The sequence below is a fragment of the Podarcis pityusensis genome (genome assembly GCF_964106645.2).
Source record: "Podarcis pityusensis genome assembly, chromosome: 4".
NCBI lineage: Eukaryota > Metazoa > Chordata > Lepidosauria > Squamata > Lacertidae > Podarcis > Podarcis pityusensis.
The window spans coordinates 80,443,526-80,469,809 of record NC_138027.1 but is presented as its reverse complement, the minus strand read 5'-3'; the positions used below and the strand labels follow the sequence as shown (position 1 = coordinate 80,469,809).

Here is a 26,284-nt window from a genome sequence, read left to right as displayed (position 1 = left end):
TTGTTTCCCAACAGTTCCTGGATACATGAACCTAATGAAATTGTATGTTGGGGGGAACATGCATAGATGGCAACGTTTACAACCCACAGTCTAGTTTTACATGAAACTTCACTAATGGTGGGCTGTGTTATCTCTCAAGGAAAAAACACACCCACAAAGAAGCAGAGGAGAGTGAGAGGAGAGAATGAGCAAGGGGTGGTCACAGCATGCCAGCCCTGGTAATACTCAGCTTGTGCTTCAGTGCATTATACTCTTATATCTAAAAAAGAAAAAGTGTACATTAAAAAAATATAGCTGCCAATTTAAATAAGTGCCAGAAGCAAGGCTAGAATGCCGAATCACTGCAGCTCTCTCTGTATTTCAGTATATTAATCTACAGTGCCTTTGTAGTGTTTGCACTTAAGTTTTCTTTAGTTCCTGTGCTGCACCTGCCCATCCCCTTCAACATTCACCTGGAGAAGAATGTTCCTTCTATTAGCATGCGCCTCTTTCCTTCCTGGTGAGGGCTGCTATGCTTTGGAGAACTGGAATTCAGCTTCTTTGGAGGGTCCTCTTCCCTTGGAGTCTTCTCAACAGCTGCCTGGAGATTCTGATCTGGAGATTCTGATAGGGGAGCCAGGCACTGGGAAACTATTCCACCACCCCCCCCGGTCCCTCCCAGGACCAACAAGACTGTAATAGCTCTTGCCCAGTCACAAATATCCCCCTCTTCAACAAGGTGCTTGAGGTGGTGGTGGTCATTCAATTACAGGCATGCTTGGAGAAAATGAAACATTTCGGCCCATTTCGATATGGTTTCACCACTGAAATAGCCTTGGTTGCCTTAATGGAAGTTCTGTACTGGGATATAGACAGGGTGAATGCATCCCTGTTAGTTCTCCTTGATGTCTCCGTGGCTATTGATTCCATCAATCATGGTGTTGTCCTGGACCAACGCTGCAGGTTGGGAGTCGGAGACATTGTTTTTTTGTAGGGGTGGTTTCAGCGAGTATGTAGCTCTGGGGATGCTTGTTTGGCCTCGTGACAGTGCTATTGTTGCATGAAGTTATGAGAACTGTGGCTCACCAGAAGGCTTTCTACACAAGAGCACCCAAGCTATGGAGCATTCCCTCCATGAACTTTTACTGACACCAATCTGGGTTATTTTTCAGTTCCAGCTGAAGATTCTTCTCTTCTGCCAAGCTTTCTGAGTTTGCCATTAATATGCCTAAGAGATGCTTGTTTGTGCTCCGAGTTATAGGCTATTCTGACTGATATATTTAATAGGAGGAGGATCATTTTATTTTAAAAAGTATTCCATTTTACTTCCATTGTACACTGTGTTTTTAATTGTTTTGACCCACCCTGTTATCACATGCAACGAGGGGCAGGATATAAATTTAATCAATTAATTAATAGTTTAAAATAATCTAAAATTAATAGTGGGGGGACAGAAAAGGAGACATGAGATGACGATGGGAAAACGTGGATCAAGGGTCAAAAGTTTAAGGCTTTCACAGAAGGATCAGAAAGAAAAGGAAGAGGTGGTGCCAAATACTCTGCTCACTTCATCTTTATATAACTAAGTGAATGGGCTCCTGCAAATATAATGTGGAAATATTTATCTAAGAGATCAAATGTACGTATGTTTTGACGGTGGTGAGCCATTTAATTAAACAAACTCTTAGAGGCAAGTATTCATGCTAAGCTGTAGATACGCTCTCACTTATTAATGCTACCGTTCCTTAAGTTAGTCAAACATGTGTGAGCTAATGTGTTACGTGGAAGTTGCCAGTCTGGTAGACAAGAGGGAGCGATGTCTAAAGTTTTGTCTTGCATGCAGTAAAAAAAAGAAAAACAAGTGTTTGGGGTTTTTTTGGTTGTTTTTTTTGCAAACTATGGATATAAGTTCACATGTACTTAACCCATAGCTTCTCAAACAGTTCATCACAAAGGATACTCAGATTATTGTGGGGCATTTTCACTGCTTGTGTGATACAGACAAGCACCAGCTTGGTTGTGTCTACTGAACTGTCAGATGATTTTGGTCTTATTTAGGCACCGTGGCCAGCTTTGGGGCGGGGGGGGCGTGTCTACAAATACAGTCAGCAGGTTGCCAGCAGTGACTATAAATGCTTTCTGACAAACTGATTGCCTGCTCTGGATGACCAGTGGTGTAGTGGTACATCTTGAAGTACAACTTGAAAGCCTCATTGCCACCTCATTCACTTGTCAGAGCAAGGAAAACCTGCCATTTACCTTGGCAGTCTGGCAAATGACTATATCACTCATTGGGGGGCAGGGGGTCCTCACCACTGTAATCCCTTGGGCTCCCTCTTCCACTGCTTAGTGCAGGCATCCCCCAAACTCAACCCTCCAGATGTTTTGGGACTACAGTTCCCATCATCCCTGACCACTGGTCCTGTTAGCTAGGGATGATGGGAGTTGTAGTCCCAAAACATCTGGAGGGTCGAGTTTGGGGATGCCTGGCTTAGTGTGACCTGAGAGTTCCAATTGCCCATCCTCTTAGTGCAGATTCTTACCACTGTTTCAGTCATGTATTTATTTTGCATGGATGGTGTTATGTCTGATATCCAGTCCAGGTTCAGGGGTGTTTTTGTATAGTGACAGTGTTGTTGTTGTTGTTTCTGCTGCCCCCCCCCCTACATACAATGGATAAGGATGGGGAAGAAATTAGTGGGTTTTTTCTATTTTAATGAGCAATTATCTAATTTGTGAACCATATGCGAACCAAACAATTTTTTTAATGCAATTTAGCCAACCAATGTGTACAAGAATCTATACAGGACATTAGGGTGAAGGGCAGTTAATAAGCGCATTGGTGATGATGGTGATTATGATGATGATACAGGAAAGTGGGCATAAAAATGCATATATTAGTGAAAATAACAGAGACTAATGTATTGTATTAAGGGGAAATGGTTGCGAAAATGTGTGCATTACTCAAAACTGCTTACATAAATGTGTTTATTACAAGAAATTCGTATTCAAATGCTGGCGAATCTTCATGAGGATTTTTGAAAGAAAAAAATCGCAAATCGCTGCAGAAATCTAAAGAAGGTGATAAACCCGGAAATTGACACGATTCATCCATCCCTAACACCGAATAGTCAAAACGATTTGAGCAAATCAGTTTCACTTTGGCTAAACGCTATCATTATGAATCACTTTCATTTTCCTCTTATTTTTTTTTATGCCAAGAGAATGTTACACACATCAGATTTCAGAAGCAGAAGGTTTTCCGCTCCCCAGTATCTAGTCAACCTTGCTGCATATACAGGGTTAAATTAAATTATCGAGACCCTGAAATTCTTCCTGTAAATGTGATTCACACTCTTCACTAATATTTAACTGGAATCCTCTCCAGTGCAGCTTGTTTAGAACCTCTTGTTCTCAATGTTTACAGAAGACCAGGACCAACTTCTAGCAGCGTTCATGTTTTTGAAAGATAGCATCATGCATTCTTCAGGTTTCCTTTATGCTTATCATTTTTATAAGCCAATTCTAACTATATTCCTGGAAGTGGATCCCACTGGTATCAGTGGGTCATTTGTCCAAGTAAATTTTCTTGGCGTGTAGACACAGTCTAATTCTGCTCACATTTACTCAGAAGTAAGTTAAAAAAAAAGTAGTAGTAACTTTCAGGGGACTTCTAAGTATGAGCCACCTCCATGTGAGCTGCTGCAAGGAGGAAGATTACCAAGGTTCTAAGTTTTGCCAAAAAGTTGAGATTACGCTCCATATATAATAACACCATCTACATATTTCTTGGTAGCCCTATTCTCACTTCCTCTGCACCAACAAGGGTAGCCAGTATTCCAGATGTTGTACTACAGTTCCCATCATTCATGACCGTTGGCTTTTACAGGTTGGGGCTGATGGGAGTTGTAGTCCAAAAACATATGGAGGGCACCACATTGGCTCTCCTTGCTGCTAGTTAACATGACCCATTCTCTACCACCAGCCTTACTTTTTGTCACTGTCATAGCCTGCCTTCTCCCATTCATCTTTGGTTTTCTAGGCTTCTGAGATTTTACTACAGATCCAAAGACAGTCCCACAAAATAACACAGATCTATCTTGCCTTTGCTCAGAACATTTATCCACAAACTCACCTCTTAAGCACGATCTCCCTTTATCTTTTGTTGCAACTAGCTGAACGGCTAGGATAAATCCTACTCGGAGAACATTTCTTTCTAGGTACCATTGATTGATTGGATAAGAGGAATTAGCTGATTACTAAATGTTAACTGAATAGTAAAAAAACATACTGTATGAAATAATGTGTGCCTATTCAGAAAAAATAGGCCTGGTCTGCGGAGGTGTTTACTTATTGTATTTTAAACACTGTTCACTATATTTTCTTGTATTTATAAATTCTGCAAATGATATCCTAAAATATACAGGTGTGAATGGAAAGCAACAGACCCACTGGATTAATCTGTATATTTTAATGCAAAGGGCATTTTATGCCAAACAGACAATAAACACAGGCTATTATTTTTCTTTCTCTGAATTCCTTTATTTGAATACAGCAGCATCTGTAACAACAGTGTGTTTGTATTATATCAAGTCTTACTGTATGTTTATTAATATGTCTTGAGCTATAGAAAACAGAAGAGACTTTCCCCTCTTCACACTGAAAACATTGTATTTGTTATTAATATCAAGTTATATATGCTATCATTTTTTAGAGAGGAAATGCAGATGTCATTTTAGACTATAAATAATTTGGATTAACTGGATGGAATTGGTTTGCTTTGTTTTTCGGATTCATAACACGAAATTATTGAGGAAGGCTAGGAAAGGAAGTGGAAAAGTATAATATAGCCTTAACAGCGTGTTACTTGCACTTTACGCCTTAGGCCCTTTATGCAAAATTTCATGAAGCAAATTGTTTGCTTTATTGTCATCGTCCCATCCATTAACATGCATTCTTCCTTTATTTTGTTGCTGTATCTTTCCTTGAAAAGTTCCTGGAAATATAGGGCAGCTGAACTGCGGCACAAACTTCTACCAGTTTGTCACGCCCTTCACCAAGGAATCTTGGGAGCTGCAGCTTAGTGAGAATGCTGAGAAACCCCTGTTATAGATTGGGGACAATTACCATGTTTCCCAGCAGCCCCCTGTGCCCCATCTCATATTGTTCAAGTTACAAGAAAGGAGATTCCGACTAAACATCAGGAAGACAGCAGGAGCTGTTTGATAGTGGAACAAACGGAATCCCTTGGGGTTTGTGGAATCTCCTTCCTTGGAGGTTTTTAAGCAGAGGTTGAGACGCCATCTGCCATGGATAAGCTGAGATTCCTGCATTGCAGGGGGTTAGACTACACAACCCTTGGTGTCCCTTCCAATTCTATGATTCAAGAAAGTTCATTGGTCATCTGGAGGTGTGCTTTGGGTGGGCTTCACCTTCCTAAACCACTGTATGTTTAGACCTTTTGTTTTCACTGAGAGGAAAGAGGGGCCAGCCTGTTTTCAGTCATTTCAGTTGTATTTCTGTAAAGTAGCTTTGAATTTCAGCTGCTAACTGCAATAGTTGCAAAGAAATGGCAGCTGGCAGGAAGGTGCTCCAACTGTATATATTCCCCACCCGCCTCCCTTGGTGATGTCAGTACAAAACAGAATACTGCCCCCTATATAAAGAGCCTAAATATTTCCCGATACGTTTGTACTTATTTTTATTACTTGTACCTATATGTTACAACAAGAGGAGAGGACGTAATTTTATTTTTACACAAATCAGCTACTTAAAGTAAATTGAGATATATAGAATTTGCCAATGAAATGAATGATTTGATGTGAATAAAAGAGGTGGAGTGTTGTAAATCAGTACTGACAGCCAAATGGGAAAAATTGACAGAGTACTGTAATCACTCCCAACATCCACTGAAGTTATTGATCCAGAACCTCTATAATCCCCTTCACATAACACAAGCAATTTCATATAATACCTGTAATAACAGCGCATTCAAACTCAAGTAGCCATCAGAAGCTTTGAATCTAATGGTGAACAGGCCTCTGCTGCGTAAGTGTAACAACTAGAGCACACACACACAAAAAGCCAATGACTTCTGCCTTTCATAAGTAACGGTCTATGATAAGAGGTAGTTCAAAAGATAAACAGTGTCTAATGCCAAGGAAAATGAGCTATTAATTGCTTTGCTTGCTAAATATGTTGTAAAGGCCGAAAGCCCTAGGTGCAAAATTGAGAGAATGTAAACTGGATTTTGGGGACTGATAAACTCCTTACTGTTATCCATATGGCAGCTATCTGATGTTAATTACAACAGAGGCAAGACAGCTGAGAGGTATTTAGTTGCTGGGTCATTACATCCTTCCCAGGTGTCTCTCCCCTGAAATGTTCCACCCGTTTTTTTACAAGCTCCTTCTCTCACTGATGGATTATTCCAGAGCCTTATCAAAGCTTTGCCAGCTCCTCATTAATATATAGAGCAAGCTGCACTGTTCTATATATCATTGTCTTCTACTTGGGGAGGGCTAATCAGTCAACCATTATCAGTCAGTCAGCAGAAGGCAGGCAATCAGACCTGACAGCAAAGAATCATGGGAGATCAGGGAAGGTTAAATGAGGCTGACAGTTGTGATAATGATGATTATACTATAAATTAAGATATGATGATAAAGAAGAATAAAAGACACAATCTGAAGCAATATTTGGTTTAACATGTCTCTCTCTTTTTTCCGCTACTGTTAAATGGCCATAACATTTATCACGCTGTACAAGAACGGACATTTAACTACCATGATAAAATAGGACAGCATCAGATTGAAAACCCAACAAGTTGTGATTACTGTGTCAGGCACTTTTCCACTGGTTGAAAAACTAGAGATAGAGCATATGTTATAATCATTCATGCATTATTCTGTAGAATGAAAAGAAAATAGATCTATTTTAGCAGTGTCTTTCAGCATCCTAGATAAAGGAGGAGGAGAAAAGAGGAAATAGTTAATATTGCCTTCTGCTTCTGAGATCATTTTTATTAATGAAACAATGGGAAGTTAAGCGATCGTTCTTCCATGACACCCACATCGGTGGATGTAACTATTTACTACTTAGCTGAGTCAGAGGTTATATGAAAGACGCTTGATTCCATATTGTGATTTCATCCTTATTGTGTGAAATAAGAATTAAAGTATTAATCAGCAGGTTTCTTTAAAAAAAAAAAGTTTTTGATATCCAGTAAGACAGAATGAAGTTTCAGCAACTAAATGTAAATGGAGTTGTAGGTATCACAATTTATTCTGGACTTAGGCCTTTCTGAATCTTACACTGTGGCAGAGACGCCAACTCCTAGGGGTGTGGTTCATCTCCCCCCCCCCCCAATAAAATATTTGAGGGGACTGGGGCCCCTCAAAGTTGATGGGCATTGCCATTCAAATGGTGTGCATGCACCACATCTTGTGACTGATTATGCGGGACAGAGCTTTATTATTATTAATTATTATTATTATTACCATTACCATTACGATTATCATCATTATTATTATCATCGTTATTATCTGACATGCACAGGATTGCTTTGTTAGGCTATAATCCGGTGCACACTTTCCTGAGAGTAGGGATGGGTAAACCTGGCAATTTTGACTTATCTCTCTTATTTTCCAAAATCAAATTCAGTTCCCCATTTGTTTTTGCCTTCAAACAAACAAAACCTCATGAATATTCCTCTGCATTTTTGTGCGAATTTCCCCCCAATAAACACATATTTGCATGCTATTTTACCTAATAGACACTTTTTTTACAACACAGTTCCCCCCTAATATAGTGCATTTTTATGTCATTTTCAACGAATATATGCATTTGTATGGACCCTTTGTGAATTTTTGTCCCAATTACTTGGCTGGAGAACTGCACTGCAAAATTCAGAGAAATGTGACTGGGTGTATTTTGGCATACGCATTGTCTTGCAAAATGTGAATTAAGAAGACTCACGTTTAAATGTGAACTGAATCATATTCCCTCATCCCTTCCCTCCTGAAAGTAAACCCAACTGAATACAATGGGCCTTACCTCTAAGTCGTGCATAGAATTGCGCTGTTACCATACCATACCACTAAAGGACTCTAAATTCTGTGTTATCCAGGTATGTGTCCAATGTGCAATGGCAACAGAGTGTCCATAAGAACAAAAACAAGTATTATCTTCAAACACTTTGTAGATTGATGTTCAGTTCAACCTGAGATGCTAACATCTAACTGGTTTATTTATTTCTCTTATGGGAGGGGGTGATTTCCTGAGATCTTTGGATGAAGGGCAGTATATAAATTTAAATGCTGCTGCCACTACTGCTGCTAATAATAATAATAATAATAATAATAATAATAATAATATATCCCACCTTTTTCCCTGACAGGACTCAAGGTGGCTTCTCAACCTTGACTCGCTTTAGATACGCATGTGCAGATTCATATCTACAGTAGAGGTGTGGGGGGGGGTGTATCTATCTCTCTATCTCTCTATCTATCACCTATCTATATCTATCTTCATTATATAACAGGGTTGCCAGCTGAGTTGAAAAAACCTGCCCTGCTGTTGTGCCTTTAACATCAGCTTCATCTGCAGAAAGCGGTTGATGAAGCTTTTAGCTACATAGAGATTTATCATTATTATCTGCTATCTGCACCTCAAATTTAAAAGCAGTGAAGCAGAGGATAGTTGGAAACTTGGCGATTCTAATATATAATTCTTTATTTTCACAGCATATGTTTCTAAAGGTTGTCTTGGCAAGCTTGCATCTTATTTACCAACACAATTCCTTGAAAACTTTTTTTTTTTTTTAAAGATGGCTAAGGCTATAACATAATTTGGAAATGTTCAGTTTCCTTATTTGATAGTTGCCCTATAGAACCTCAGCTATTAAAGTGTGCAGTTTTTGAAAAAGTTTATTACTGGCAAGGAGAAAAAAGTCACAGTCATGAGTGAGATTATCTCAAGAGCATCAACCAATCTTATGCAAAACAAATTAAAGAATGAGGTTTGCATGTCTGTATCAAAACTACACCTCAGCTATCCTGCTCTAGTTGCTCAGAGACTTAGGTGATGCGGCCTGCCTAAGTGCCTAGACAAATAGAGAGAAATCTTTGCTGTGATTACGACGATTACCTTTTTCCACCGCGACTGATTCAATGGAAATAAAATCAGAGCTATTTTGTAGCCTATATGTATACTGTGTGTGTGTGTGTGTGTGTGTGTGTGTACACACACACACACACACACACACACACACACACACAATATCCAGCCGACTGCTGTAGTATTGTTTTTGATAGGGGGAAAGGCCTATTGTCTAATGGCACTTTAAAACAGTATTTTTTCATTATTTGAACAGTTGCATTTACCCGAGAAGTGAAAATTACACACGTTCCCCTCATATAGATGCTGAAAGGGAAGAACGTAGATTAGTTTATAAACCTGCCAGCCTGGAAATACTGTGCAACCACCACACTCTGCTCTTACCGATTTACTCTTCTGCAAGACCAAAAGGCATGATTATAGGGCAAGACAGGAAAGTGGGGGGGGGGGGGAATATATCAAAGCATTTGAAAGCAATGGGATTTGAGACATTAACTGTAGCACAGCACACCCATAACACAATTTATTTGCTCTTTTCTGAAATGAGATGTAAACACTGGACACATTATGCTGCTTTAGTCCTAAATAGATAGCGCCTGAATGAAGATGTTGATTTTTTGCCTTGCTGTTTCCCCTTTAAATTTCCATTTTACGAGATTGTTAACCATAAGCACAGCCCAACGGCTCAAGTGCATTTCTGCCTACCTAGACCAGTGCAAGCTTATGCTGATGTGTCAGTCAGATGATCACTCTCAACTGAATTTTATTTGGAATCTATTTTCTCCCCACCCTCTCTTTCAAAGAAGGGGGAAAGCGAGTCACCAGTGTGATATGGGATAGTGTAATCCACCTGCTAGATTACTGAGCTGATTCACACATTCAGGTTCAGTAGCACTTGATATCTCATCTGCAGATAAACGTGTGAACTACCTGAGTTGCTAAGTACTGTGCATAAAGTGATAAAGTGAGCTTATATGAAATCCCCTTCTGCAGCATGGGAGTAATAATCTTATCTCACATAGTTGTTGTGGGAGTCGCTGGTTTAAAAACAATAACCATAAAACTGCTTGAGCACTTTAAAAGTGCCTTTTAATTGAGAAATATAATAGGTGCCATCTCTGCCATCTTTCTGGCACTTATTGAAGAACTTCCCCTTTCTACAAGCCTTTTAAGCAGGGAGCTTTCCCTATCTGCATCTGTATTAGTTTTGGTATTGTTTTTAACATCTTTTTATTGTTTTATCACTTGTTTGCGCCCCTTGGGTGCTTTGGGAGGAGGAGCAAGACAATCAATCAATCAATTCATTGTGGTCCTAGATTCGTTTCCTCCTCCCCTCTTCTAAAAGTCAGGTAGTTGTTTATTTCCTCGACACCTGACGGGGAATAGTTGCAGTCACCTTCAAAGGTAGCTCCAAGTAGAGCACATTGCAGTAGTCCAAGCGGGAGATAACCAAAGCTTGTACCACTCTGGCAAGACAGTGCGCAGGCAGGTAGGGTCTTAGCCGGCCTACCAGATGGAGCTGGTACACAGCTACCCTGGACACAGAATTAACCTGCAGTTCCATGGACAGATGAGAGTCCAAAATGACTCCCGGGCTGCACACCTGCTCCTTCAGGGGCACAATTACCCCATTCAGGACCAGGGAGTCCCCCACACCTGCCCATCCCCTATCCCCCCAAAACAGTACTTTTTATGGGGGGGGGGGGAATCCACCTTTCCACCTGGGGCTGTCTTTTTTCAAAAAACAAAGCAAAGCCAAACTTTTTTTTCTTTATGCAAGCTGCTAGCAACTGACAAATTGACCAGCTGGGGAATAGGCTTCCTTGGGAGGCTGTGGACTCTCCTTCATTGAAGGTTTTTAGGCATCTGCCAGGGATGCTTGAGTGGAGATTCCTTCCTTGCAGTTGGTTGGACTAAATGACTCTTGGGGACCCCAATTCTACATACAGCTCTAACTACAGCTTATCCAGAATGCGGCAGCTAGACTGGTGACTGGGAGTGTCTGCCGAGACCATATAACACTGGTCTTGAAAGACCTACACTATCTCCCAGTACGTTTCCGAGCACAATTCAAAGTGTTGGTGCTGACCTTTAAAGCCCTAAACGGTCTCAGCCCAGTATACCTGAAGGAGCATCTCCACCCCCATCATTCAGCCCAGACACTGAGGTCCAGCGCAGAGGGCCTTCTGGCAGTTCCCTCACTGCGAGAAGCAAAGCTACAGGGAACCAGGCAGAGGGCCTTCTCGGTAGTGGCACCCACCCTGTGGAACGCCTTCCCACCAGATGTCAAAGAGATAAACAACTACCTGACATTTAGAAGACATCTGAAGGCAGCCCTGTTCAGGGAAGTTTTTAATGTGTGACATTTTAATGTATTTTTAATCTTTGTTGGAAGCTGCCCAGAGTGGCAGTACAAATGGGTGGGGTACAAATAATAAATTATTATAATTATTATAATAATAACTGTTCCCCTATGGAAAATTTTCCAGCATGCCACTGCAACAAAATATCACTGCCAGGGCCGTAGCTGGGGGTGGTGAGGAAGGCCCCCGCCAGGGGCACAGGCGCAAAATTGCCTACAAAATATGCCCATATATATGTATAAATAAAAATATCAATTAGTGTGTGAGGAATTGAAGTGCATGGGGAATTGAATGGGTGGAGGGAGAGTTGGAGGAAAGGCAGAAAGAAGAGCTAATTTGTCCATGGCTAGGGAGCGCGGTTCTGCCAGGAGTGCAAGATCACCTAACTATGGCTCTGATCACTTCCCCTCTCTTTGTCTCTCCCCAGCAGTCAGTTAGCATTCCATGACTCCTGAGCATTCTCTGATATCATTGGACAGTTATTGCCCCCCCCCCCACTTGCAAACCTCCAAACAGGGCTGCAAAATTGGCTCCACCTGTGTGCTTTTCCTGCCCTGACCTCACTGCTGCCTCCCCTCCCCCTCTGCTTCATAGTAATCAGAAGCAACCAACTGGAGGTCAGGTGACCATGCCAACTGCTATTATCTGTTTACGGAAGGTAGAATCCAAGCCACTCCCCACAAAATAACTAAAAGCATTTCTATTTGCTTACAAAAAAATTTTTTTAAAAAAATCCTACTGTAAGAATATAAAATAGAATTTTACCCTCCCTGAGAATTTGCATCAGGTAAGTGTTCCTTCCCTCGCCTCCCTATTGTCCCCTTCTGCTGAACACATTCCTTGCGTCAAATGCCCATGCAGATATTTACATAGTTAATCCAGCAGCGCGCAGCCTTCGTCTTGCAAGGTTCACATGGCAAAGAAGTGACCCCAAAGAAATGCACGTCTGCCTCATTTGGTTGTTAACGCCGTCCATTTACACAATTGTGCTGTGCGGAAGGATAATACTAATAATTTGGGCGAATTGAAAAACAGCTAACTGAGACTCATTTGCAGACATGCAGTTGGATGTGGGAGAATTTATCATTTGGGGGGCAAGACTCTGCTATTGATGCCTAGGAAGCCGCCGCAGAGAGACGTATCTTTTTCCTCCTTCCATTTATTAACTTTGTTTTGTTCACCTGAGCCGAGTACTGTGTTAGACTCTGAAAAACCACAGCTGTACAGGTAGCTACAGAAGAGTGAATGAGAGAATCTCTCCCCCACCCCACCTCCCCAGGCAGGTTCTGCTCCCTGCAGAAATGATTTGTACCTCTGGCTGATTGTCACCAACAGAAAATGAAAAATAGGAACATTCAATGCAAAGTAATGTGTTCTGTAAAATTACTGGATTAATAATTTTATTCCATTACTATGTGGGGACATCAGGTTGAAGATCTGCAATTCTGGTATATTTCTAAGCGTCCTGTTAAGAGAGTGAGCAAGGGTCAGGAAACTTAATTATGCCATAACTAGATAGAAATTGCCAAGTGATAAAAAGAAACATCCAGCCAGATTCAGCAGGAAATTACAGCTTTAATAATATAGCATAATGCCTACTTCTATACAATTATTGGAGAGACCGTGAACGATTTTAAATAACAGGCTTGGGTTTCCAGTAACGACAGGGGGGGTGGGGGAGCCTGAAAATGACATTTTGAATTTTCCTGTAAATATTTTTCTGTTAAAAAGGCATTATTACATGATCAAAACTCTTACATTTAATCTGGGACAGATAATGTAAACAGATTAACATTTTAAAAGGCTAAGGTGGTGTGGTAATTATTCATAATGTTATTTATCCCTGTCCAAACTCACCCTGTACAATTGTATCCTTGTTCCTTCGTGGTTAGGTTTTTGATATGATTTTAACTGTAGAAGTAATACACTGAACTAAATCTTTTTTCTTTCTTTTTTCTTTTTTTAAACCTGAGCATTAAGTAAGGCTGTATGGCCTCACTTTCTTTCCTCCATGAGACACTGTTTATGATGATATTTATCTCCAAACTGTATTCCTGCAAAGTAGGCAGATATGAATGAATCAAAGATGCACTTTAATGTGGATGCGCAATATTGTCTTATACTTCTCAGATCAGCAAAGATTAAAGTGTGCTTGGTGTGTGTGCGTGTGTGTGTGTGTGCGTGTGTGTGTGTGTGTGTGTAAACATACTTATATACATACATATATAATGAAATATTAATTCATTATTCACTCTAAGCCAAGACATATTCATTTAAAATATTAAACATCATATATGTAAACATGCCACATGCTCTAAAGGTCCTTTGCAATTTGTGTGGATATGTGTGTGTCCATTTATTTCTAATGTAAGGAGGAAAACTCATTTCTAGTACAACCCAGGAGAGCTCTGCATTTCATTTTGTATTCTGTGGATGCAGATTAATCAACCTGACTCCGTTACCCAGGGCTAGCCATTTCGTCTAGAAATCTGCATATCTGCATATTACTGTTCTTCCCTGAATTTAATTTCCTACAGGAGCTGATATTAATCACTCTGTTTAAACAGAGGGGATTTGGAGTCTATACAAATATGACATTTTTTTGTGGAACCTTTTTTCCGCTATATTTTTTTTTTATTATTTAAAGAGACAATTGCTTAGTATGCTATATCTAACTATAGTAGATTTATTCTTTACTTAATAGATCTGGTGCCTACTTGCTTACACCTGAATAATTAAAACATAATGCCGCAATAAAAATGGCACTGACGCCTTTATGGGCAGCCCAGTTATTTTCTGGTTGCCAGTTCCATGCATCTAAAGTGAAAGTTAGCAAACAGTACACACCGCCTACAGAATCCGCAACTGACATAATGTGTGCATGCTTTGCAATCTAGAGTCTGTATCAAAGGCAACATGTGAAGCTAATCTGAGGGTTCAGTTCCATCCCCACACAACTCAAGAGGACTTACTTCTGTGTAAGATATGTATAGGGTTGCATTGTAGGAGGTACTTTTACGAAATGTTGTATGGCTCTTGACTTTCATTTGTGTCCCTCATTATATTAGGTGTGTGTGGAGAGAGTGCTTTCATTTTGGAAAGACCCCAGGGGAGAGGCATGGGGCCCCGGGGGCGGGGGTAGCACACCCTTCTTCATAATTCCTCCCTGCAGAATCCCTGTCAATGAAGGTCATTCCCCAGGGGGATTAGCCTGGCCTCAGCTCAGGCATGTTGTTGTTGTTGTATAGTCGTTTAGTTGTGTCCAACTCTTCGTGAGCCCATGGACCATAGCACGCCAGGCACTCCTGTCTTCCACTGCCTCCCGCAGTTTGGTCAAACTCATGCTGGTAGCTTCGAGAACACTGTCCAACCATCTCGTCCTCTGTCGTCCCCTTCTCCTTGTGCCCCCAATCTTTCCCATCATCAGGGTCTTTTCCAGGGAGTTTTCTCTTCCCATGAGGTGACCAAAGTATTGGAGCCTCAGCTTCAGGTTCTGTCCTTCCAGTGAGCACTCAGGGCTGATTTCCTTAAGAATGGATAGGTTTGATCTTCTTGCAGTCCATGGGACTCTCAAGAGTCTCCTCCAGCACTATAATTCAAAAGCATTAATTCTTCAGCGATCAGCCTTCTTTATGGTCCAGCTCTCACTTCCATACATCACTACTGGGAAAACCATAGCTTTAACTATACGGACCGTTGTCGGCAAGGTGATGTCTCTACTTTTTAAGATGCTGTCTAGGTTTGTCATTGCTTTTCTCCCAAGAAGCAGGCATCTTTTAATTTCGTGACTCCTGGCATCATCCGGCTCAGGCGTAGTTCCATTTATTCCAAACTCTGCTCATCCTGGCAGATCCTGCATTCGGATTGCTCCCTAACACAGCATTCCAAATTATAGGAAGCCAGCATAAGTTATACCTAGGTAAATTACTCCCATGTAACATATTCCTATTCCAAACATTATTCAGTATAAGGGCTGAGCTGGGCTGAGGGGAAACAAGCCTTTAAAAAAGAGTTGCAAGATCCTGTGACAGAGCTATACAGAGTTTGGAATAGGGGGAACTCTCCCCATACTCTTCTCCCTCACAGAATGCCCCTCTTTTGGTAGTTATCCCAGATTTGGCTGTGCTCAGATGGAGAACATACACTAGTTCGGATGGTATCTCCAACTGAGCCAAGATGAATGACTCAGCCAGAGATCTGTCTATTCCTCATGTGCTATGCTTCTACATCAGGGGTCTGCAGCCTTTAAGACAAAAAGAGCCACTTGGACCCGTTTCCGAAGAAAAAAAAACTGGGAGCCGCAAAACTCGTCATTATAAAAATAACCTTTTTGTCACTTTTTTAATTATTTCTTTGTTTGACCCCTCAGAATTACTCCTCCTCATAGAAATAAACATTAAATTAACAAGTTACCTTTTTGTGTGTGTGTGTTCTTCACTCCCCTTCAAAACAGTGACCAGCGTACATGCCCCCTTTCAATGCAGTGACCAGCGTACATGCCCCTTACAATGCAGCGGGCGGGCGAGCAGGAAGGTGACGTCGGGACGGTGCGTGACTAACGCACGCACCGCCCCCATGCGATGTCACAGCCAGTACAGCGCCCGCCACAGTGGGGAGTGTCGGGGCGCACAATGCGCCTCCTCCCCTCGCTAGTATCCGTCCCGGAGCCGCGGCAAAGGTGTAAAAGAGCCACATGCGGCTCCGGAGCCGCGGGTCACAGACCCCTGTTCTACATTATTATTATTTTTTGCTGCTGCATATAAATTAGGGGAGTTGATTGTGTATTTTATTCATGTTATTACTATATTAAAATTGTTTTCAACTTCCTTATAGGGACAACATAACCTGAAAGGCGGGTTAAAAAACAACAACAACAAACAACCCCTTTTAAATTAATAAATATATAAACAAACAAATTACAAAGGAGGCTGATTTGCACTCTGCAAGATGTGTACGAGAAAAGTAAAGTGGTACCTCGGGTTAAGAACTTAATTCGTTCCGGAGGTCCGTTCTTAACCTGAAACTGTTCTTAACCTGAAGCACCACTTTAGCTAATGGGGCCTCCTGCTGCTGCCACGCTGCCGAAGCACGATTTCTGTTCTCATCCTGAAGCAAAGTTCTTAACCCGATGTACTATTTCTGGGTTAGCAGAGTCTGTAACCTGAAGCATCTGTAACCTGAATCATCTGTAACCCGAGGTACCACTGTAAACATAAACCACACTCCAGAACAAGCTAGTCTAACAATAAATGGGATGAGTTTGTTGCAATTAACTTAATTTCCATTGGGTTGGAGATAGAATACTGGATGCTTTACTAGAAAGTGAAATGATTTTTCTTCCCTCTGGAGGTTGAACTGTAAGGCTCCAACCAAACACACGCAGTACCATTTCTACACTGGGGTCTCCATCTTGTGGAAACAGGCTGTGTTCCAAATTGCAACGTGGTCCCATTGAAGGACTTTTCACTGGTGCAAACGGCCTGCGTGAATGTCCCTAGAGAAGCCTCCCATTCCTTTTACGTAATGGTGATGCACCCAGGTAAAAGGTTCCTTTGAGTCCTATAGCAGATCCCCTCTGTATTAGCAGTGTTCAAGAAGGAAGGGTGGATTGTGCACAAATTCTGAAAGAATGCAGTTCGAAAGCAGTTTCCTGCACAGCGTGGTGGTGGTGGTGGTGGGAGATTGAGTTGCTGTTCCATGGTTCTTTGGAACCTGGGTGTGGTACTAGGATCCATAGGAGCCAGCTCCTAGGGGCCATGGTTCCCCCCTCCAATAAAATATTTGAGGTGGCCAACCCCAAAGATGATGATGGGCATTGTCATTCAAATGATGTGTGGACTCTGCATCATGTGATTGATTATGCAGGGCATTGCTTACCTGGTCCCCCACAATATTTTATTCAAGTTGGCACCCCTGCCAACTTAACTATGTGTGAGGTTTTTGGTTTTTTTAGGGAAGGGGGGATTGTAGCATTACCACTTATTTGTAAGTAGTGTTGAAAATCATATGATTGAAATATGAGGTTTAAACCTTCAGAATAAGCAAATATAATCAAGCCATCTCCTACCAACGTCTCACCTTCCAGGGTTCTATTTTTGGTCATGCTAAAGCAGGCATCCCCAACCTTCAGCCCTCCAGATGTTTTGGACTACAATTCCCATCATCCCTGACCACTGGTCCTGTTAGCTAGGGATCATGGGAGTTGTAGGCCAAAACATCTGGAGGGCCACAGGTTGGGGATGCCTGTGCTAAGGTGTGAGGGAGTGTTAGGAACTGACTGCTGAGTTAACGTCTGTGAAGGCTTCCTGTTTGATGGTCAAACTAAAAGTAACTTTACAGGCGCACTTACAAAAGTAATTGGATTGTATAATAGGCACTTGTATGTGACTGGATTTGCTTTGAAAAAACATGCAATTTTTTTGAATTTCTTATCAAAGGCCCTTATAGCTCTATGAAAGGATTATTTTGGTACTGATATCATTCAATTTTGAACAGCTATGCTACTATATTTTCTTTGCCTGTTGTAAATCACAAGGGTATCACCCCAGGCAAATAATGGCTTAGCCTGTTTATCTGTCTGTGTTAATAGCATTTTATTTGAAGTCTTGAAATGTGCAAGTGGCTTTAAAAAGGCACTATTACACAACTTCGTGTTTTATTGCAAAATGACACGGTCCGGTTTCATTTGTTTTGCTCTGAAACCTTAATGTTCTGTGCTGTCAACATTTCAGACGTTTTCCATTCAAAGTTGAGCAAGATCCTCTTGAAACTAGACCCTGTCTGCTGGAGGCAACAGGGAGTACTTAACTTGTAACAATATTGTTTCGAAGATTACTAGTGTGGTTTTCAATGGTGGAGCGCTTTCCGCCATTATTTGTTGTGTTGCCAGCTTGTCTGAAAAGGAGAAGATTAGGTTAAATTGCCTTTTTTCTAATTAACACAAACTACCTGTCTACATTTGTTCAGAAGCTAGTGCATATGAAAAAAAATTCAAGACATGTATGCTGTTGCTTATGATGCTCCAAACACTAACAGTTTTATTGAGCAAAACTGTGGTTTTCTATTTTAACTTGGCACAAGGAATAGCGGGTCCGTTAGTCAGGGATGATGCAAGTTGTAGTCGAAAACATCTGAAGAGTACCAAGACACTAGACTGGGGAAGGCTGAACTAGATGAGATTATTAAATAATTTGCTGGGCTTCTGAGAATTGTTAAGATACCTTTGGAGCTCCAGGAACATGTCAGATATAACAGGAAACATTCAATATGCACCCATAAGACTTAGGTGTATGCACTCCTCCTAAACTTTTCTTTCTTTTTGCAGCATAGGGGGGAGATTAAAAGCATTCATTTTTAAAAATTTTAAGTTACCCATGGTTCCTTGTGATGCCCAAAGTCGGGGAATTGTGGTTTGTTAGAACAAGCCCAAATCAGAACGTGGTTTCAGATCCTGGCTTCTTCTCAAGTCATAGTTTGGGACCCTACGGGAAAACAACAAGAATCTTACTACTTGGGCAAGCCTAGTGGTTTCTTGGAACTCAGAGGTTTGACTCTGGAAAATATTTGCCATGCAAAACCTAACCATCATCAATCACATGAGCGTTGCCCAGATAACCATTCACCCCATCAGGAGGCAGGTCCATGTGTTCAAATTTGGTGAACTAGCATGCTTATTTCAAATGACATCTGAGGGTATGCCTACTCAAAAGTACTGATCAGGAAGTGCTTTATGATTTTAGTTTGGTTTATTTTGATCATAATTGATACTTCCTAACCATCTTTGGAATAGTAGTCATGCGGAATTCTGGACTAGCCGGTCACAAGGAGTAAAATAAGTTTCAGACTGTAGCAAATAGAGTAGGAGCAAGCTACACTTTCTATATGGATGTTTTGGTATGTTACACTGTGTAGAAATAGTACCAGTTTCATACTCTGCCAGAATATTGCTATGACACTCTGAACTATGGGTTTCTTCTGTAAGCAACTTGATAAAAGAGAGGGGTAAATGTGAGGCAAATTACTACAAGTAAATATATTACATAAACCTGGAGAAATGTGGATCACGATGTTTCTTTGATTTAAGTCTTACACAGCAACAATTCTTTTTATTTATTATACCGAGTGTCTGGAAAAGTGCCTAATCTCCAGGAATCTGAGTACTGGAGATGTATGTCAGAAGAAAAGATAATTGATAGTAAACGTCAAATATTAAATCTTGATCTAGTTATTACCCAGCATATTAGCTATGTAAGAAGCTTAACAATTACAGCTGTGATTGACTAGGTGGGATCCAAAATCCTAAATATCAACTGCCAGAAGGGATAATTATAACACATTAGCACCTGCATGCTTAGACAAGATTGACAACTACCGTCTAACATCTGCTTAATATCACTTTCATACTTTTCACATTTTTCCTCCTTTTGAAAGGAGTAACAAAGATGTTATTGAAAGATAACAATAAGTCATCATTTGTGTTGCACATGCAGTCGATTACAGTTGTGTGTTGTGTTTGGCCATGTTCTGCCACTAGCTGATTTTGAAATTAAATAAGGAGCATTAAACCGGGTTTCTAAGAGATTAGGCAGCTATCGTTGTGGTGTGTTTTCTAACAAAATGTGCTTGTCAGCTGGAATCCTCTGAAACTGCAAAGGGCAGCAGCCTACCCTTCTGGATGAAGCAATCCAATTTATAAGGTCTGCAGAAAAATGGCTCATAATCTCATAATTAAAACAAGAGCAGATTATCTAATTGGAGGTGACCAAAGTTTAAGGACCGCTGTATTTGAGTACCAGAAGCATAAGGAACTCTCCTGCATAGATGAACCTTATTTAGGCTTGGTAGTGGATTTATCTACAGAAATGTACCTGCAGACATGGAGCCAAAGACTCAGTGGTATAAAGGAGAATAAATCTTATTCTTCAGAATAGAGGGCAACGGGACTGGAAATGAATACAGAAATACCAACATCCATACTGAGAGACACCAAAATCACATGCTCGCTGGCCCAAAAATGGCTTGCATTTTATGACCGGGAAGCTAGCTGCAAAAGAATAAATCAGTTTCTACAGTGGGGGCGATCTTTCTTCTTTCATTTGAAAGCAAATCTCTGCACCATAGGCATTGCATTGTCATCTGATTTGGGAAGAGATTGGCTTCTGCACCAGTGCCTTTGTTTATCCGAAAGTCTGCCTCCCAAGGGTCATTTCACATGGCCTTATGTATATTGTAGTGCTTTCATAACAATAACAGTTTGCATAGTTGTATACATGAACTAAGCACTTGCTAATTAATCTGATTGTTGTTGGAGCCTGTGGGGCAGACATCCTGATACAGCTTACTAACTGTTCACTGGAAAAGAAGGCTTCACTCTCAAGTCAGAAGGCTTCAGATATAGTTCAGTCTCTTAAAGCAGGGGTAGGCAACCTAAGGCCCATGGACCACAAGCGGCCCACAGGGGTCGTTTAACCGGCCCCCGAGCCAGCCCCGAACCGAGCCACCTGCTTGGCGAGCCCCCGTGCGCTGCGCTAAACCGGCGCAGTGTGGCGCGGGGACTCACTTCCACGGTGCCGGAAATCACATCTGTGCATGCTCAGACGCTGGAAATCGTGTCTGCGCAGACGCAGATGCCAAAAATCGTGTCTGCACAGATGCAGGAAATCGCGGCCACATGCGCTCATGCATGCGTGCAGTCCCGCCCACAGAGGGATCTCTGCTGGAGTGAACTGGCCCAGGCAAGGTAAACCTTGCTGACCCCTTCTCTAAAGCTAACCAGCTCTGGGGCTGACCAGCACCAAGAATGAAGACCACCTGGAGTCTCATACACACTACCCTGAGCTCTTTGGAGGAAATGTGGGACGTACACACACCGCAAATGAACAGAGATAAAGCTGTGTGACACCAGTCCACGAAAGATGAAATGTGAAAGGAAAATGTTGTGAGTTAAAGTATCACCAGGTATATGATGAAAGAGATTCACTGTGTATTTGGTCCAGAGGGAAGTAGTATCCTCTGGACTTGCTGGATGGAATGAGTTGCGCTGCTTCAGTTGTAAAATTGCTGGGGACAGTTAGTGCATCCTTATCATTTCTTCTTACTCTGCACGTTTGTTAAATAAACACATTTTTACAAAGTCAGCCTAAGTATCCAGCAATGTCAGATCTCCAAAAGAAAGTGACCTGGAAAGGCATTTCCAGACTTCCACTAATATTGGGGTAGAGGAACTAAACAGTCTCTGTATTGTTAAGAAGAATCAAAACAACACATGAATTAATATGGCCTGCTTCTACAAGACCTAAAACTTTATGTAAGCTGTGTAGACGATTGCAAGTACATTGTATATGGCAGCAGCGATAAAACCTTTTAAACCTTCAGCAGTGAGCCAGTTCACATACATATGTTCAAGAACTTGGTGATTGTTGCAGTCTGGATTTGTGAATGGGCCATAACAGATCAAACAACATGGATACGCCTCTCATTTCTCCTTAGATTACCACAAACATCAATTGACACACTCAGCTGAAAGCCATCAGTATTGATTTGATTAAAGGATGAGGAATTGAATGACACTCAGGAATGTGTAGGTAACAGCCCCAAAGGTGTGATTTCCATCAAATCCAGCATCTAGTGGGTTAAGAATGCAATTCTGTGCTCACTCATTCTGGATGGCTATAAGGCTCTGTGAGAGTAGCTTCCAAGTACATAGTGCATAGAATGGGAGTCCCTGTCCCCGCTTCTCACCATGATCTATAAAGAGACCCTAATTTTCTAGGGTTAATATTTTGTTTTGGTTCCATATTTTACTTTTCCATTCCTGCATGGACTCTCAGTTGATCAAGGAGACCCTGATATTCTTTGATTGCCAACAACTTTTCAACTGGCTCACAGTTTGCCATCGCACAATAACTGCCTTCAGTTATTGATCTTCCCAACTCATGCCAGCTCATTAGAATGGGATCCGATTTCTCCCTATGCCACTTGGCACTGATCTTGAACTTGGCTTCCTTGGAAACACATCACAGTTTGGCAGAATGTCTGCAAATTATTTCATTGTGCGAATTAATTTTATTGGTTTGGGTTTTGGCCTATTCCCCCCCTCCTTTTTTTAGTTGAACAAAATCCATCGGTGAGAAGTCTATATTTCAATTGCAAACATGCTAAACACACCAAGCGTCCTCTAATCCACCAGGGCGCAGGACACTTCAGAGTTGCTTCTTAGCAAACAGCTTTGGTCCAAAAGCAACAGGACAACTCCCGCAAATAGCAAACTTGGAATTCGTAGCTTGAAAGATGTAGCCTATGTGCAAGGTGACAAATGCCTAGAAATATTATTCAGCTTGCCAGTGGAACATGTTTTCAATTTTCTCCTACTAGTTCTTCTACTAAGTGACTTCACCCTATTAGGCCAAACCAAACATTTGCCTACCCATGCTCTAAGGCCTTTCCCCTTCAAAATACTGAAGGCAGAGTGATCTCCATGTATTCAGGAGACCATCTCCTGGCCATTAGCTCCTATCAGCTGACCATTTTGAGCTATTCACCAGCAATCTACCTAACAAAAGAATCCTTGGCCAGCAGCCTAGCCCCATGATTTAAAGCAATTTTAGTGTTATAGCAGACTATAGCATTAACAAGGCTATTTTCCAACTTGCAGTCAGAAATCACACACTCCACAGACACTTTTAGCAACTTTGGCTACAAAATATTTGAAGCAGAAATTCCACGGAGCAGTTTGCTGTAGCAAGAGTTGATGCAACAGAAAATATATGGAGGTTTCCACAGTGATGGTTGCCTGGGGAAGAAAATATCAATGCAAAAAACAAAAACAACAACAAAAGCCCCCTGTACATTTGGATCAGCTGCTCTCCTGCTATAGAAAGTGCCACATGTACCCAAAAGACACTTTGGGGTGCAAGAACACTTGGCATAAATCAATAAATGCTCTCATAGAGAGGGATTCCCTCATATAGCATAGTAAAGCCTTGCTTTCTCACACTATGGTATATCAGGAATTTCTGGGAAATGGAAGACCTGTTTGCACCTATGTTCTAGATCTGCTTCTCCAACCCACTCCCTTTGAAGAGTCAGGAACATGAATGTCTTGTATTCTTTAACCAAGTGGAAAAGGAGGCTAAACTCAAGTAGAGGAGGGAACTAGGCTTCCCATTCCTTGTAAGAGTGTGGCATGATGGCTGAATGCCCCTGAGGATGCTATTTTGGTAGAAGGGGCAATGGGGCGTTGTTCTGTCCTGTGATGATCCCTCATTGTGTGAGCCCATCGAATTTTAGGATTGAGTCACATTGCTCATTTAAAAAATAAAATAAAATATGACACGGAGAATTTAACTCACGTTTAACTCCCTGCTAACATGTTCCCTACCGTATTTGCTGCTATCCCTGGTGCTCTTAGAAACACAATACTGCACAACAACTCCAGGCTCCAAATTGGCTTCAGTTTTTGTAAATTAGGAGATACAGGCTCTGAACCAAGAATACTTCCAGAGGCTGTTATTACTCCACAATGGGAGACATAAGAGCACACCTACTGTCCAGGTATTTGTAATAGACGTGACATCTTTTTAAATGGTGAGGCAACTGACTTGCAGTGCAAGAAGTGGAAAATTATTCCCTTTAAAGATATTACATGCAAGGACTTGACTTGTTGTACAGTCCTTCTTACAGGGGAATAACTAGCCAACCATATTGAAAAAAATAGTATTAATGGTCATGTGTACAGCTGTACTAACAGATGGATGCAATTTTTCAGTTTCATCTTGTTTTGGACTTTGCATAGCAGCAGTCCTACTGTATAGAGACAACTCTAGAGATGATTATATTGATGAAAAGATCAACTTAAATGGCCATTTTTATATTCAGCTTCTAAAAGAGCTGCTTAATCCATAAGTTAACTGTTAAATGACTTGATGGTTGAGAGCACTTGAGTAACCTGTCTATAATGTGCTAACTCCTCAGTTGGTAATTATTGATTAAGCTTATATTACTATTTGCAGTGCAAAGGAGTGGAAAGAAAATGTCTTATACTCGGTTTGATTTTTCTTAAGCTATTATAGCAAATGACTTTACAGCAAATGAAATTTCTGTGGAGCACTATCACAGAAAAAAAGCCTATGCATGACTACTCAGAAGTAAAGCCCATTCAGTTTAATGAAAATTTACTCTTGGGTAAGTGTTTATTACATTACAGCCTACAACAGAGTGAGTTTCATAAAATTAGAATGTACTCGTATAGGATTACAGTGTAGGTGTACTAAAATTGAATATCTGAATTGCTTGCTTAGAAATGTTATTCTAGCTGGAATGTATATCACCTATTCATTATCCAGTGCCAAACCATGATAGGAAATGATGGGACAACAAGACAATAGGAAGCATATTTGTATAACACTTTTTTGTAACAAAATAAAACAAATTCCTTCCAGTACCTTAGAGACCAACTAAGTTTGTTACAGTGGTACCTCAGGTTGCATACGCTTCAGGTTATATACGCTTCAGGTTACAGATTCCGCTAACCCAGAAATAGTGCTTCAGGTTAAGAACTTTGCTTCAGGATGAGAACAGAAATTGAGCTCCGGCGGCGCGGCAGCAGCAGGAGGCCCCATTAATTAAAGTGGTGCTTCAGGTTAAGAACAGTTTCAGGTTAAGAACGGACCTCCGGAACGAATTAAGTACTTAACCCAAGGTACCACTGTATTGGTATGAGCTTTCGTGTGCATCTGAAGAAGTGTGCATGCACATGAAAGCTCATACCAATAACAAACTTAGTTGGTCTCTAAGGTGCTACTGGAAGGAATTTTTTTATTTTGTTTCAACTACAGCAGACCAACACGGCTACCTGCCTGTAACTTTTTTGTAAGTGCCCCAAACTCATAATTAGCTCAGTAACCCTTACCATAGCTCTATAAAATGGACAGCTATTACTGTCTTCATATTATTACAAAGAGAAGGTAGATTGCCCAAGGCCCCCAATGAGTTCACCAAGCTCAATGAGTTGAAATTTTAACCTGGAACTTCCAGGTCACAGCTCATGCCATTAACTGTAATTTTCATACTCAAAGGGATCACATAGTGGGTAGGATGACATCACAGCAGAGCCAATCGCATTTTGCTGTTAGTGGGAACACAGGACAGTTGAAAGTGATTAAACAAATAAGAAAAGAAATGTGTTATAAAATGACTAAAGAGAGGAGGCACTGCTGGGGGAGCGGGATGTTACTGAAAACTCATAGATTCAGCTTATCCCTTGATAGAAATAAACAGGACTGCATTCCAGATAAACATGTTTCAGATCAGAGTGATACACTGTTAAGCTTTTCCAAATGCAACTATTTCATGGAACCTTTTTCTTTCCTTCCAGATCATTTGGCATTCCTCTTTAAAACAGTATTTTTGAATGCTGAGCTTGATTTCCTTTTAAAGTTTCATGCTTCAGACAAAGTTTGATCTCTTTTTTTCCCCCTCCAACACTGATACAGTTTTAGAATACTGTTTAGTTTTATGCCTCTCACTTCTTTGACATTGTTCTGTAAGTGCTGTCTTCTTAAGAATAATGTTTCTTCTGTCATGGGTATTCTGCTATAGTTGTTCCATCTCCAAATATGTTTTTTCCATATCCACATGTCAATCAACACTCCCTTTAAATGAGCAAATGACAGACAGTAGAATTCAAATTAAGGATAACAGTTTTATGCTGAAACCTAACTGCTGATGGTACCAAAAGGTGTACGCGCATCAGAAGTGGGAAATATTCGCACAAAGGAAACGTATTCAAATATGTTTATTTCGCGAAGTAAATAAGGCTGGTGTTC

At 40.9% G+C, this 26,284-nt stretch overlaps 2 long non-coding RNA genes across 3 annotated transcripts in view; one reads left to right on the top strand and one right to left on the bottom strand.

Moving 5' to 3' along the window:
• LOC308475872 overlaps positions 1-26,284 on the bottom strand; it is a 336,243-nt gene that overhangs the window by 11,786 nt on the left and 298,173 nt on the right. The gene's annotated exons all lie outside the window — the stretch shown is intronic.
• Positions 1-26,284, top strand: part of LOC308475929 — a 359,243-nt gene that overhangs the window by 168,013 nt on the left and 164,946 nt on the right. The gene's annotated exons all lie outside the window — the stretch shown is intronic.